Genomic DNA, 16155 nt, shown 5'->3' on the forward strand with positions numbered 1-16155 from the left:
GGTGAATTCCTTAGAGTGGCAAATTGTTTATCTTTAAGTCTTCATTTGTGGTTTCTCTTTGATCTCTATTATCCGGTGTCATAGTAATAAAAAGTGAATTAGTCATAAAGTTAAGAAATGGTTTTGTTAATACAATTTTGTAGAGAAAAAGTTGACGTTTAGCTCAATTATTATTCTTAGTATGCAGTAGGACCTACACTGCAACATGATCATGTTGGGTGCCATATTGCCATGATATCCAAATTGCACTTTAAAATTTGAATGCAATTGTAACAATAAAGACGATAAATTATGTGATAAAGACGACAAATTATGTGCCGCATATATATATATATATATATATATATATATATCGATCTTTATCTCACCTGGTCAGCGCACGTTGTATCGAAATCAGATTTGGAAATGGTTGACATTCTGGTATATATAATAATTGTAGAATATAGCATCTGTTCGACCGATGATGAGAGAGTCATACTATCTATGCTATTCTTTCATAGATCTTCAAACCACACTTGTAACTAAAATCTTAGAGGAAATTATAGCAACGGTCTTTTAATTTTAACTCAATCAAAGTAATGATTTTTTAACTAAAAAATCATGATTATTAGTCCATTACTCATCAAAATGTATAGCTATGATCATTTTCGTTAACTCTATTAGATTCTCCATCAAAATGAGTCACGTGTCACACACATGAGGTTGAATCAAGGGCAAATATGAAAAACCAAATAAAAAAAATTGTAGCAATATTGATCCCTCAACTTTAACATAATTGTAGCAATAATCCTTCCACACATGAGTCATTTTGACGGAGTTGACAAAAATGACCTTGAACGTTTTAATGAGTTGAAGGACCAATGGTTATGAACTTTTAGTTGAGGGATCATTGCTACAATTTTCTCAAAATCTTTAGTAGTTTTGTAAAAAAGCATAGAACAAAAAAACCTGATAATGGTGCCCATGCAACAGAAACCGAAAAAACACTACTGGAATTATGGCTATATAGGACACCAATGTTTGCACACTATTTGCAATTGGTGACTATGGATAGAAAGACAACACTCTTAACATTTTTTGGTGTCTTTTTAGTTAGATGCCACTGATATTGGTGGCCTTCAAATATGAGACACCAACCATTAGTGTATGTTAGGGACTACGATTCTCTCCCCTCCTCTTTCCATCCCTTTTCATCACCTCCTCTCACATTCTCTATTTTGTCTTTCTCTTTCTATAAAAAAAATTAATATAAGATGTTGACGTGGCTTAACCGTGACCATTCAAATAGGAGAGAAGAAGAGAGAAGGAAAAAAAAGAGAGGAGGAAATCTTACTCCGCATGTTAGATGCTTTAATTCGGATCAGGGTCCTCTCCTGATCTAAGGATGAATATCCTCATGACTAAGGAGTGTGGACCGTTAGATGAAAATCCAACGGTTATAATTATTATAACTTTAAAGGGATTCCCTGTTTATAACCGTTGAATTTTCATCCAACGACCCACACTCTTTGATCATGAGGATCCTCATCTTTAGATCAGGAGAGGATCCTGATCCCTTTAATTCTTAATAAGTAATTTCCTGTGTATTTGTGATTAACTTGGGCATCAATAGAGCAGATAAAAAAGCTGTGAATGCTGTCTTCCCTTCCCAAACGTCAACTCTTCCCCTTCTTTCTCCCTGCTCCCTTCCACCTTCATTCTCTCTCTCTCCTCCCTTCGTTATCCTCTCTCCCCCTCTTCTCTTCCATGTAGCAGCGCCACCGTCCTCTAGTCACCAACAATCGTCTAATTATACCTCTATAATCCTCTTCCCTTCCTCTTTTCAACCCCCCAAGTTAGTTTCTACAAATTCGAAGCCAAAGTTCCTCAATTTCAGATCTAAGAAACGGTGACTGCGGGTTTTCCGACCAATTCCGGCGAAGTCTGCCGAAATTGGACCTCAACCCAAGAGGTAAAAATGACCTCTCTTTGTGAGTTGTTCTCTAGTGTATGTGCTTTCTCAAAATAAAAACTTTCAGTGTTTGGATAGATTCTAGATTTCAAATTTTAATACGATTTTCCATATGCGTGTCGAAGATTGGGGATGAGGAAGGTGAATCAAGGTTTAAGGTGAACAGGGTGATTTTCTCATTGCACTGGTAATTTTTTTTCCATTCTTTGTTGGGAATTGTGATCCTGGGCGTATGGTGGTTGTGTTATATGAGTCTGATGTTGGGCTTTGTTGATGCTTTTAGAGGAATTTGTGGAGCATGATGTCGTGCATAAAGCACTTATGGCCCTTTTGAGGCAATATGTTAAAAGTATATTTGTGATCTTCAAATTAAGTGATATTGCACGATTACAGATTACATGTTTATTACAAATTAACTGATGTTTCATTACATCAGATTGTAAGTTAGCATTTTTATTTATAAGTAAATATGTATATATGTACAAATGCATACACATTTTATGTATTTTTCTTACTAGCCTTAAGTTCAACACTTGATACATCTAGGATCATCGAAATCTCTCTCTTTCATAATGTACCTCATCTTCTTGAATGTACATCTTCTTTGACAGCATTATTCAAGCACATTGGGAGTGTTGAGGAACCAAGCACATATGAGATCATTCGGGAGAAGGTTTAAAGCTTCATTAGAGATAAGATGAGAATATTACTTTTTTGAATGCCCAATATGATTGTTAACATGTATCTCTTTAAGATAACTAGATGTTAAATGATCAAAATTGTAGGTATTTCCTATTAAAGCTGAAATTTTGAAGCCTCAGGAGAAAATGGAAAGGCATATTACTGGTTCGATAAAAAAAGGTATGTACATGATTGCTGTGTCAATTGTCTCCATGGCATGTCTAGATTTAGAGTCTTGGAACTGTGTACTTAAGCTCCTATGATAGTATTATTTGAGTGTGGCATGATGTTGGTTTTCTGTATTGCTTTGTCGCCTCTATTTAGTAAATCTATATGTTGTTCTCTTCCCCTCATGTTACCTTTAGTTAAAAGAAATCTCTTCAATTTTATTTTACTTTTCTGTTGCAAGGTTGTATATAAATAATATGATTGAGTTCAATTGCAGAGTTTGGAAGATGTGACTGGTGCAGACTTTAGAATGTTTGTGGACTTCTTAAAAAGTCTGAGCATATTTGGGGAGAGAGCGGCTGCTGAATGCATGAAAGAACTTACTGGACTTGTTGAAAAAACAAGCGGATTTAGATGCCCAATTCAATGTGGCACTTGTTTTATTGTGTTGATTTAAGGATAAAGAATAACAGCTTCTGACCAAGCCCAACATGCAATATCGGAATTGACTGCTGGAATGTTGGATGATGACAAGGGTGATTTTCTCGGCACTGCAATCCGTGAGGTCTCTTTTCGTTTTCTCAAATATAATATAACCTAGAATGTAAGAGTCGATGCATGTCTATCTCTTTCTTTTTTCTAAGGGCACGTAATCACCTAGAAATTGACTTAGCTTACTTATAAAAGACAATATGAAGACAATTTCTGTTTTGAAATTAGTTGTAACAGGAAAAATCATGTTCATGTCCAATTCTATACTTTTGCTTTAAGTGCATACTTATAAAACAAATTCTTTCTATGTTCCATCTCATGTTTTTCCATTTTCTCCCCACATATCACTAATAGCTTGGAGCAAAAAGATGTTACAAGGATTTGGAAAACGAGAACTTGGGATCAGTTAAAGTGGTGCTATGCATTTATAGGAAGCTGTTATCTTTGTGTAAGGAGCAAATGTAAGTTTGAAGTAGCTTAATCTTGTAACAGAATTGTGATTTTGGTAAGGGAAGCTTTTGTCATTTATCCCTTCATTGATTCTAAATTTTCAGAGACATTTGTGTAAAATTGTTTAAAAGATCAATTATGCAAATTGGTAGTTGTATTCTTATATCAATGATATTACAATTTGTTTTGTCATCACCAAAAAAAAAAAAAAATTATGAAATCGCAATCTGGGTGCCCGTACCATACGAGGCATCCTTTTTTATTTTTTTTTATTTTTTTTTAAACATAATTTGCAATTTTGACACCAATGATTTAGGGTGGTACTGTTTTCAGATGCCACCAATGTATTAAGGATAGCTATCACTAGTAGAAAAAAAACGCTTGCGCGACGAAATTACAAATTTCGTCGCACAAGAGCACCTTGCACGACAAACACAAAATGTCGTCACGCAAAACAGAGAGGAAAGAAACAAAAATTGCAAAACGAAAAACTTCGTCGCGCAAGGCAACTTTATGCGATGAATAGGCCTTGTTGTCGTGCAAAGTCAACAAGAAAAACATACGGAAAATTACTTTGGCGCGAGTTGGCACGAGAACCTTGCGCGACAAAAATGAACTTTGCGCGACAAAGATTTCGTCGCACAAGTTCTTGCCAGCTTTAACTCTGACCATTCTCTGCAGGTGAATCAGGAATCAATATTGCATTTAGTACAGATGTTTGAGTGATGAAGAATTCGTCGCACAAAGGCCTCATCTTTCCTATAAATATGTTCTTCTATTGTCCTTATTCTTCACAATTCTATTCTCTGTATTCATCACAATTTTGTTCATGGTGAGATGGAGGATAAAAACAAGGATCAGAGCGTGACTGACGCCAACCCAAATGATTTGAGGCAGCATTTTCAATTTGCGCATGCGATTGCTGTAGTCATGGGGAACAATTGTCCTACTGCTGAGTGGCGTTCTTGGAAAGATGTGCCCGAGGATGTGAAGAAGGCGGCGATGGAAGAATTATTAGTAAGTATATTGTTGATGGATCAATAAGTAATTTTGTGAATTTTTTATATTATATGTTGGAATTAATTATTTGCATATGTGTAACAGTGGAAGTATACTATTGATGATGATATGAACGAACAGTTGATGAAGTTGATGGAGGATGCGTTGGAGGGAGGATACAATAGGTGGTGTTATGAAGTCTAGCGGAATGGAGGACCATCGAAATAGCAGTTTTAAATTTATGTTTTATATGACAATATTTAAATTTAAGGTTTTTTTTTTATTTTTATAAGTTATGTATTTGGACTTAATTACGGTTTAATTCATGTATGGGTTTTTAAATAATTGAATGCATTAAATCAATTTATTTAAGGTTCTATTTATTTGTAGAATAAATATTATAACTAAATATTTGTTTGCAATTATTTTATTGAAAGTTTTTTTTTTTTTTTTTTTTTTTTGTCTTCCGATATTTGTGCAATGAAAAGTAGTAAGCATCGCATAATGGCTCTTTGAGCGACAAATATATTCGTCGCGCAATATGAATTTATGCGACGATTACCATTATTCATCGCGCAGAGGGTTTTGAAGATACAGTCTGACTGGTCAGCCAAGCATTAAACGCTAACATTTATAGTGGGTAGTTATGAGAACCTTGCGCGACGAACCATTGGTCGCACAAAGTGTGTGGAGTTTTATATAAACACGATTTCAGAATTCCATTTTGCAAATGTTTTATATCAAACGATGGCTGATTCAGTTTCAGAGTCAACGAAAGGTGTGGACAGAGAAGGATCTCGTAAGGGGAAAGGTAAAAATAAATTATTGTTGACTTAATTGTTTTACAGTTGATATGGTTGAAATTGTTGTTTTAATAGGCTATATTACGTTTTAAATATTTGTGGTAGGAAAAAAAAAATGAAGAAAGCTGTGGTGACATTAGAGAAATACCGACGTAAGCGTTTACCCTCGTTTGCTGACAAAAGTTCGGCTGAAGCATACGCTGAACTTAATTACAATATAGGGGGATTGGTTGGGAGAAGTGTTCTATCGACTTTAACTCTTGGAAAATGGTGCCTGTGGATGTGAAGAACTCAATGGTGCAACAGTTATCGATAAGTTTATATTATAGAATGTGTAATTGTTTTTGTTTAAAAATAATTTGTTTGCCATATTTAATTTAATTTTCTTGCCATTACAGATTGTTTGGGATGTTGATGAAACCGATGAGAAGCAGTGGAAGTATGTGGACGACCTTTTGAAGAAGAAGTTCCGGGAGTACAGCGAGCTGCAAATCATGCACAAGTTGATATTGCCGCTGTCAATGCACCTGCTGATGACGCAGAGGAAAAGTGACCAAATTTGAATTTCTTTTTTATGAAATAAAATTTATTTAAATGTTATGTATTTGAACATTATGTTGGAGTTTATTTTAAAAATTTCTGTTACCTGCATGGAAGGTTTAAAGTTTACATTAGTTATAATATATATTTTAGTTAATAAATTAGTTTTAATAAATATTTTGGTAATATATAAGTTGGTTTGATAATTTGAATTGGATAAAAAAAAAATTTACATTAATAAGAAATAAAATGGGAAAAAAAAAAGAAAAAAAAATTGCTTTGCGCGACGAACCTTGTATTTGTCGCGCAAATGGATTACATTATGAAAGATATAAATAAAATGGGAAAAAACACTTGCGCATTGAATTATGTAATCGTCGCTCTAAGATAACTTGTGCGACAAATTATGTATTTGTCGTGCAAAGTGTTTGTTCCAAAAGTGATCTTTATAACCTGACGTCATAAGTTGTCATGTGCCAGCCCAGCCCGGGCCCCCACCACATCCTGTGCTCGACTCCACCGTAGCACGATATTGTCCGCTTTGGGCCTCGACTACGCCCTCACGGTTTTGTTTCTGGGAACTCACATGAGAACTTCCCAATGGGTCATCCATCATGGGATTGCTTTTGTGCGAACTCGCTTAACTTGGGAGTTCCTATGAACTCAGAAGCCAGTGAGCTCCCAAAAGGCCTCGTGCTAGGTAGGGATGAGAATATACATAAAAGGTTTACAAGATCCACTCCCCTGAGCTATGTGGGATGTTACATAAGTTGCAGGGGGGAAAACTGAGAAAACTGCAATTTTCTCCCCTGTAAATTATTGTTTCGGTTTTCTTCAATTCGGGATTCGTCGATCCCATTTTCTCTCAATTTCTTCCTTTAAAACTTCATTCATCTAAATCTCTAGGTGCATCGAGGTATTTCATTGTGTTTGGTAAGAGTTTTTGTTATTTTCATTTAAAATTGTCAATGTGAATTCATACTAACACCGTAAAATTTGTTGTGTATAGGAATATTGTGTGTGACTAGCACTCGGTGGATAATGATTTGGAAGGTATTTTCTTTGTTTTATTTAAAAAAAATATGAAATAGTTAAAGTATATTGAAAATATGTTGTTAAATTTGTTTATATTAAGTTGTTAAATTATATTAATTTTTATGTTATAATTATTTATGTTGAATTGTATATGTACAAATTTGTACGTAATGTACAAATATGTGTTGTGATGTGCGGAGTTAATTGAAATTAACTTTGTACTTGGTTTTTTTTAGTAAAACTTAGTTTCCCGTTTGAGGATTAGTTGGATGTCGCGTATGGATGCGAAAACATGACTGCGGTCCAATTGATTCTTGAATTGTCCCATTATTTGGACAGTTTGGGAATGCAAAATTATGTCGTGTAGTTTATGATTAAAGGATTAGGTTTCAGTCGTGGGAATTTCGGTGGCATCTCTATACGTTCTTCGGGTGGCACATAGGTATTTCATCTATGTTGTGCACTTGAAGAACTGTACAGAGATGTTGCCGAAATTTCTCCACGTTGATATCTAATCCAAAGTAGTTGTAAATTACATGCCATACTTTTGCATTCCCGAATGGGATAGGGCCCTTACCGGAGGCATAAGGTGAGAAGATCAAGTAGAAGTTGTTGTGATTGTTGTACTATTATTGTGGTTGCAGGAATGATGGATAGAACGTGGATGCATAACCCGAATAGATGCACCAACGAATACTTGAACGGAATCGAGGATTTTATTAACTTTGCACGCACACACAAGCTGGGTGCACCTAGAATCCGATGTCCTTGTAGAATGTGTAACAACACATTCAGGAAACCTTTTGAAAATGTTCGATTTCATTTAGTAAGGAAAGGAATGGTAGAGATCTATAATATTTGGAACCATCACGGGGAACAATTACACAATGCTTCGTCTTTAAATGTGACAACAGTGGGCAATGTTGAACCTAATTAAATGGATCCTAATGAACAAGTCATGGAAATCTTAAATAATGTTTTTCAATTTGCGTTGAAAAATACCAATCAGGAAGTGGAAGATGATATGCCAACACCAATGGATAGGGGAGAATTCGAAGAATATGAAAAATTATTAAAAAATGCCAACCAAGAGTTATACCCGGGGTCTGATGGATTTTCCATTCTCATAGTTATTGTGGAACTGATGCACGGGGAAATAAAGTATCGTATGTCGAACCAGAGTTTTGATTATTTTTTGGGGGTTTTCAAAAGAATGCTATCAAAAGACAATTGTTTGCCGAAAGACCATAGAAATGCTCAAAAGGTGTTGAATGGTCTCGGATTGGGTTATGAAAAAAATTCACGCATGCAAAAACAATTGTGTATTGTTTTATAAGGAGAATAAAGCGTTGGATAAATGTCTTGTATGCAATAAGTTGAGGTTCAAAATGACATCTCAGAATAGATAGACGAAGATCTCACAAAAAGTCATGCATTATTTGCCTTTGAAGCCTAGGTTGCAGCGGTTGTATATGTCAATGCATACTACCATGGACATGAGATGGCATAAGGAAAACCGGGTTGATGATGATGTCCTGAGGCAGCATGTAGATGGAGAGGCATGGAAAGAGGTCGATTGAACGTTCCTTGATTTTGCTGCTAATTCTCATAATGTTAGATTGGGACTTGCCACTGACGGATTTAATCCGTTTGGGGCTTTAAACCAACACCAGAGTACTTGGCCGATTTTTCGTATTTCTGTATAATTTGCCGCCATGGAAATGTATGAAAAAAGAATACATGATGATGACTTTATTTATAACTGAGGATCTTAGTAGGTCAATCGATGTATACTTACGGCCGTTGGTGGATAAGCTAAAAGATTTATGGACACACGGTGTGCGCATAAATGATAAGTGTACTGGCAAGATGTTCACTTTATGGGCTGCAGTGATGTGGACTGTGAACGATTTCCTCACATATGCAATGGTTTCCGAGTAGAGCACTATGGGTTATATGGCATGCCCTGTATGCAAGTGATGCATTATTTATGCGCACATAAATTAAACCCTATTTGTGACAATTGTAGTAATGATTTAAGTAGGGATCGTTCTAACCGGGGATTAACTAGGGGTGCTAATCTAATTTGAATTGACTTGAAAACACAAAAACTAAATGTAAATACTCTTAACAAGACTACTATGACTCAGAATGGCTTTGAAAAACTCAAACTGCCTAAAACAATCAAACTGACTCAAATAGAAACTAGAACTTGATTTAGACGAATTTGAAACTGTTTATGACTCCAAAAGCTTAAAGATACAAAAATAAAACAAATACGAATGATTAAGACTCAACGAAATATGGGGGAAATGTGTTTGGACGATATTAAATTAAATGGACAAAATATAATTAAAGGCAAAATGTAAATATGAATGTGATGAAAATATGGATGATGGAATAGCCAAGGGGTTCTTCTCCACACATGTTACACTTGCATACAATATTGATTCTCAGTTGGTCTTTCGATAAGTTGTGAAACTCAACACCCCGGGTTAATTAGGTCCGCTTAAATTAACCGTCAAGTTCTCCTTAAGTCAATGAATTGGATGGGTTAGCGCAACGCAATTCACCACATTCTCCAAAAGTCCTTTACGTGAAAAGCACAATAAAGATACAATCAAAGATCATTAAGCATTATGAAAACTATAAGTATTGACGAGGCATTCATTACTATGGAATACGCATGAAACTTATGCCAAGAATTCGTTTAACACGATTGTTTATAAGCAACCTCCACTACTTGTGAATATAAGTTCATAACGATTAGGTGAAATTCACTTATATTCTAGCGTCATATTTATGCATGAAAATTAAGCGCGCATTCTTAATAAACATTCATAAATAAGTTATCAATCAAACGGTTAAACAAATTGAATCCACAACTTATGAAATTCCAACGAAAGTTAATCAATTCATATTGCAAATATAAACATAGTTTCGAATCACCCCCTAGCTAAAGGGGGTTTAGTTCCTCATAACTTTGAAATCAAAGAAACACCTAAACATTCCAACAACTCAAACTTGAATTGTATGAACGTTTAGGCACTCTTATCTTCCATTCCTCATACGTACAAAACAAAGAGAATTAAATTATAACTTTGAAATCAAAGAAACACCCAAACATTCCAACAACTCAAACTTGAATTGTATGAACGTTTAGGCACTCTTCTCTTCCTCTTCGTTGTGGCACAAGGTCTAAGGAGATGTTAAGGGCTTTAGGTGTATGTGGAATGGAGTAGGGAGTGGTTGGAGATGGAAGAATGAAGAGAAAATATGCAGAAAATGAAGGGATATGCACGGCAAGAATGGAGGATTTTGTGTTGTGTGTTGTGTATGAAAAAATGAGATCCAATTAGGAGTGAATGAATGCAAGGGTATTTATAGGAGGAGTGGAGGTGTATATGGCTGTTTGTTTAAGGTGTTTGAGTGGAGGAATGATGGAAAAACAGCTAGGACAACATGTGAAAGCTGGAAATGGAATGTAGGCCACGACATGGATGTGTTTTGGGTGCATGTGTGTGTTGAATGGTGTCCTTTAATTATGCACGGGTTAGGCTTGGTTTTCTGGTGGAAATGAATGTGAAAACCACGGTTTGGATTTGTGTGATGGTGTGTGAATGATGAAGAGTTGCATGTGGCTGATTTGGTTGAATGATGATGATGCATGTGATTGGTGGTAATGGGAATGAAGGCCACGGCAAAGGAGTGAGATTGATGATGAATTATGAAAAGTGAATGCATGTAGGGTTGATATGCATGTGAATTAGGTTGGAAAGAGGTGGAAATGGAATGTTATGCAATGATAATGTCTTGTGGCTGAATTGATGAAGAATAAAGGGTGCATGAGTGAATGATTGAATGTGCATGTGGGTGAATGTGAAGGGAATGCATGTGTTGAATGGGATTGTGGAAATGCACGGTATTGAGTTGTTTGTTTGTGTGAAGTGTGTGTGAATGCATGTGAAGATGCTAATAAATAATGCATGTAGGGTTAGGAAATAAAATCATAACTTAAAGGGGGATGATTAAAGGGTGTTGAAAGGTTTTGCATGGCTTTGAAGTGATTGTGGATTGGGCTAGAGGTTTTGCATGGCTTTGATGGATTGTTTGATTGGGCTAGGGTTTAAGTACATGAAATGGACCCAAATTGCTCCCCCTTGCATGGCAAGGAATGGTGTTTGTGTTAAGCCCAAGGCAAGGTGAATGTGATTGGGTTAGGGCCATTGTTTTGTGTCCTCAAGTGCATACAAGGCCTTCAAATTCATCCAACACTTGGGCTCCAAGTATAAGCTATCCATCTTTAGCCCAATAATGCTCCAAAACACTCCATAATGCACCCTTTCGTCAAACACGTCTTATTATCCTGAAAACACACAAAAGAAGCATAAAGGACTAAAATAACTAAGGAAACATAACGTAAATGTACGAGAACAAGCCATTTAAGTCGCATGAATATGCTCCTATCTGCAAGGAAGACGCAACATCTAGTTGGCACACTGGAAAAGTTTGTTAACTTGGTCATCGAAGATGGTTGCCTTGGGACCACGAGTGGCAAGAGAAGGAAAAAGAGTTTAACGGGGAGAAAGAGCATCGCCTTAGACCCAGAGAATGTTCCGGTGATTAGATTTTGGAATAGCTTAACTGTTTGGATTTTGCTCATTTCGGGACCAATGTCAGTAGGACTAGACCTTCTAAACACATGAACTGGACGCATAAGTCTATGTTTTTTAAGCTCCCGTATTGGTCGAAACTAAAATTGAGACACAACCTCGATGTTATGCGTGTTGAGAAAAATGTATTTTGACACATTGGTCGACACAATTCTAGATATTGAGGGAAAGACAAAGGAAACGATTAAAGCTCGTCGTGATTTGGAACGAATGGGAATACGACGGGGTTTATGGATGAACTGGGACAATGATAAATCCATGAGGGATCTTGTGTTTTTTTTCAATGAAACCGAATGACAAGAAAGAATTTTTAAAGTTTTTTATCGTCTATAAAGTTTCCCGATGGGTATGCTTCAAATATCACGTGTTGCGTGAACGTTGATGGGGGTAAATTAGCTGGCCTAAAGAGTCATGATTGCCATGTGGTTCTGCAACACCTACTTCTTGTGGGTATTCGACATCTCTTGCCAGTCAATGTAATGAAACCAATCATGTTGTTATCCAGTTTTTTTTCGCAATTGACGTCAAGAACGTTGCAAAAAATGGACGTTAATCAGTTGTGCCATAACATTGTGCAAGTTCTATGCAAGTTTGGGATGATATGTCATTTAGCTTTCCTTACAAGTATGATACACGTGATGATTCACTTACCAGATGAGGCATTACTTGCTGGATCAACCAACTTTCGATGGATGTATCCAATAGAAAGGTACATATTCCTCATCTTTTTTATTAATCAATATTAAATATATTATGATTAGTAATATGTGTATCGTATCGTTTTATTTGGCAGGCTTCTCGAAGACCTGAAGAAAAGTGTATGAAACAAAGCGAAGCCCGAATGATCTATTATACAAGCTTGGGTAGCATATAAGGTGCTTAGATTTTGTGGAATGTATTTAAAGGATGTTGAGATAACTTTCAATTGTCCTCCTCAGGTGTGTGAGAAAGGAGAAACTTTCAGTTTTTGCCCAAATCACTCGACCATTCAGAGATTCGATTTGTGGTGAGTCATTTTCCAAAAAGGACATGGAGGTAGCACATTGGTTCTACCCAACAATTGTGATGAGACATTGTCATCGTGAAAATATGATGAAGCAGCACATCCTTCACATTTGTATGCCAAGAAATACCGTGAATTGTTTCTACAGTGGTTTCTCGAATATGTAAGTTTGAAGTGTTTTGTATTGGACATATATAGTGTACCAATTAATTTGCTCGAACTAAAAAAATTTAAATGTTTGTCTAATATTAGGTGAATCAACTGAAAGCATCCAATTCCCCTGCGTACAGTGAAGAGTTATATAACTTGATGTTCGGACCGATTCGTGTTGAATTGTACTCGGGTTGCTATGTCAACGGCGTCAAGTTCTTAGCGGGTGGATGAGATGACAAGTTGTGTATGCAAAATAACAGTGTTCATGTCCCCTTGGGAGGCGAAAGTACAGACATTGAATTCTATGGCAAACTAACAAGTGTCGTGCAATTGCTTTAGAAAGACCGGTGCCAATTGATCCTATTTAAGTGTCGATGGTTTGATACAAACCCAAATAGGCATGGAAGTGTGAAAAGAGATCATGGATTACTATTAGTGAACACTACCAAAACTTGGTACAATGACGACCCTTACATCTTAGCAACCATGGCAAAACAAATTGTGTATCTAGGTGACCCTCAAGCCGGGAGGGGTTGGAAAGTTGTTCAGAAGATGGATCATAGGAATGTGTATGCTATACCAGAACAAGACCGTATTGACGATGACATCGACAATGTTGCTGACGTTTATCTTGAATTTTCGATGGAAACTGGTGCGGAAACACTCCGAGATACTAATCTTATCCAAGAACCATTTCAAATAGAAGGAGTATCTTCAATCGAAATACCGATTCAGTCGATCACAATTGGCCTCGGTAATCTTCCACAATACGATGGTTTAGTGCTCACAAATGACGGTGACGTGCCTATCGATGATGAGGAATTGGACACTGAAAATGATGATAGCGACGAAAGTGAAAGTTATTATAGTTCGGATGAAGATTAAGGCAATTTATTTGTAACTTTTTTTGTAAAACACATGAAATGGTTAATGCATTATATAGAGTGATGGAAGAAATGGTATGAATGATTCCCATTTTATATGTGAATTACTTTGTAAATAAATTTGTTTTATTTGTATTTTATAATAAATTGTAATCAAAATAAAAAAAATAAAAAAAACCATTTTAAAACATAATGGTGCGATGCATAACAATTTTTGGTTGATCAAGAGTTTTAATTTTATGCGGGATTATTGAATTTTTAGACACTTGCACGACGTCGCGCAAAGTATATTTGCCTGACGAAGCATATGTAATCATCGAGCAAGTGTCTGAAAATTCAATTAATGAGCTTTTTTTTCCGTAGAAATTTTTAAAAACATGCGCGACGATTTTTTAGCCTTGTGAGACAAAGCCTCCATCGCGCAAGATTCTATATTTTTAACCCCGTGTGTCTCGGTCCTCCCCTCACTTCCCTCTTCTTCCTTTTTCGCTGTGCGATACCCTCTTTCTCCTTCCTCTGTATCTCCATCTGTCTCTCCTTCACTCACCTTATCTGTCCATTCCTCTCTCCGACCATCGCGTCTTTGTCTCCAAGAGGTAATTTCCTCTTCAGTTTTTATTTTTAATTTTCTTTATTGACCATGTTAATTAGGGTTTTTTTTTTCTTTTTCAAATTGGGGGTTAGAATTAGGGCAGTCGGGTTAGATTTAGGGTTCGTAAATTGGGGGTTATATTTGGGTTCTTAAATTAGAGTTTTTAAGGTTCTTAATTGGGGTTTGATTTAGGTCTTAAATTAGGGGAACGATTTTGGGCAGTGAGGTTAGATTAGGTTTTCTTAAATTGGGGGTTAGATTTGGGTTGCTTCACTGGGGGTTATATTAAGGTTCTTAAATTAGGAGTTTTTTAATTTCGAGTAAAGGGTTAGAATTAGGGCCTAGTCTAGCTCTTGATTGAATTTTTCTTATTACCACGCCAAGTGATTCAGTGTGTTGAGAAATAATGGAAATCATATAAGAAATCATACACATGAAGACATAAAACTTAAGCTGAACCTAATTGTTCGAAGTTCTTATTGGGATAATGGAACCTTAAGAATTTAAAAATTACACAGAGATGCTGCAAGTTTAACCAAAGTGAAAGAAATATAGAAGGGGTAGGAAAAGATAAGAACCCCAAGTATCATCCACATTTGGGATTAAACTAGCTATGTTGCAACCGCATCATTTCCTTTTGTAATGAAAACCAAGGAACAAATATGGACTTCTCATGTGGATGAATATATTCATAAATTAAAACATTATCCTTTGGACATAATTAAACATAAAAAATAATAAAATGTTGGTAGCTAAAAGCTACTTCTAGGACATAACTAACTCGATTAACTTGTCTAAAAGTTCTAATGCTGAACAATCCCATTAGCAAGCAATATATTGGGAGGAAAGTTTGAACACATAACCCCGCTTGCAAGGTAAACACTCTTAACTATATGAGGTACAAGTCTCTAACTACAAATAGTCAAATACAAATTAAATGTTGCAATGCCGGTATGAATAAACAGTACAAATTGCATAAAAAAAAATATTGAGGAAAAAAGGGGAGAAAATTGATATATGTACCTAAGAAACAAAGGCATTGTAGGAATCTGTGTTGTTGCTGATGGCAGAAAGCAAAACAGACTTACTGGGGTTTTTTGGGGAGACAAAAGTTGTGGCTTTGTTCAAGGTCCTCAATGGTGAAGGTGGAAATACATAATAAGCACAATGAGTGGCCATGGAAGATGCATAACCCTGTTTTGGTCATCTTCTTTCACCTGCAACCATTGTTTGTTTCCTTCTCCTCATCTGAATTTGGTTGGTGAGAGAGAGAGAGAGAGAGAGAGAGAGGAAAGGGGAAGGAAGAAGAATGTGTGGAGGATTGTAGTTCATAGCTGTGGTCATGTGGTGGACTGCGAGGCACCTCCTTTCCACCAACACTCCAAAATCTATGTTTTATGCTCCTTCACCACACATTACATTTTATGCTGCAAGTTTAATCAAAACTGTACAGAAAGTGAGAGCCTATCAAGTCCTCACAACAATTTCAAGTAAAGGTTTTCTTAAATTGGGGCTAGATTTAGGGTGCTTCACTGGGGGCTAGATTAGGGTTCCTAAATTAGGAGTTTTTTAATTTCAAGGAAAGGGTTCGAATTAGGGCCGTCAACCTTTAGAAACTGGGGATTTGTTAATGTTTTCCTGTGTTGTATGCATAGCTTTACATATTTTCTTTTCTTTTTTCATTTGTATCAGAACCGAGTGATATGAATTCTGGAGGAGTTTTAAATCTAA

The 16155-nt window shown here is 36.1% G+C and overlaps 1 long non-coding RNA gene across 3 annotated transcripts; it reads left to right on the plus strand.

The window, feature by feature from the left end:
- Positions 1-1614: 1614 nt before the first annotated feature.
- Positions 1615-3820, plus strand: LOC137732157 (uncharacterized). 3 transcript variants are annotated; one of them, XR_011068311.1, is made up of 7 exons: positions 1618-1951; positions 2077-2138; positions 2235-2300; positions 2563-2624; positions 2737-2812; positions 3078-3365; positions 3647-3820. It is a non-coding gene; the product is annotated as an uncharacterized lncRNA (long non-coding RNA). The 3 variants fall into 3 exon arrangements; XR_011068312.1 differs by having other exon boundaries at positions 1615-1951; positions 2030-2138; positions 2563-2812; XR_011068310.1 differs by having other exon boundaries at positions 1617-1951; positions 2563-2812.
- The last annotated feature ends 12335 nt before the right edge of the window (positions 3821-16155 follow it).

This window comes from Pyrus communis, chromosome 4, assembly GCF_963583255.1.
Source record: "Pyrus communis chromosome 4, drPyrComm1.1, whole genome shotgun sequence".
Lineage (NCBI taxonomy): Eukaryota > Viridiplantae > Streptophyta > Magnoliopsida > Rosales > Rosaceae > Pyrus > Pyrus communis.